Below are 419 nucleotides of genomic sequence, written 5' to 3' on the forward strand. Positions count from 1 at the left end.
AGAGGTTCCGGGGTTGTTGGGGAAGCTCTGCAGGGGTGAGACTCTCCTGCCAGGAAGGCCACCACATACCAAGGGCAGATTAGCTGGCTTGGCAAAACGTCTTAGCCTGGCTTGACATTCAGAGTTACCCCTGCCACCACGGACCACCTGGAGCAGGATTAGAGGGTCTGCATGGACCTGTCTAAGCCCAGGATCTGGCAGTCCAAGGCACTGGGACACAGGCTACACTGCCTTTGTTGACAAGTTGTTTGGGTTCTTATATACTTTGGAAATGTAATCCCTTGTGGGGTGACCTGTTCAAATATTTTCTCCAATTCTCCTTGCTCTTTGCTCTGTAGAAGTTTTCTGGTTTTATATAATCGTGTCAATTTTTACTCTTGTTGCCTGTGCTACTGGGTTGTATAAAAAAGATCTTTACC

The sequence above is a fragment of the Chinchilla lanigera genome, unplaced genomic scaffold (genome assembly GCF_000276665.1).
Source record: "Chinchilla lanigera isolate Chin_1 unplaced genomic scaffold, ChiLan1.0 scaffold00005, whole genome shotgun sequence".
Taxonomy (NCBI): Eukaryota; Metazoa; Chordata; class Mammalia; order Rodentia; family Chinchillidae; genus Chinchilla; species Chinchilla lanigera.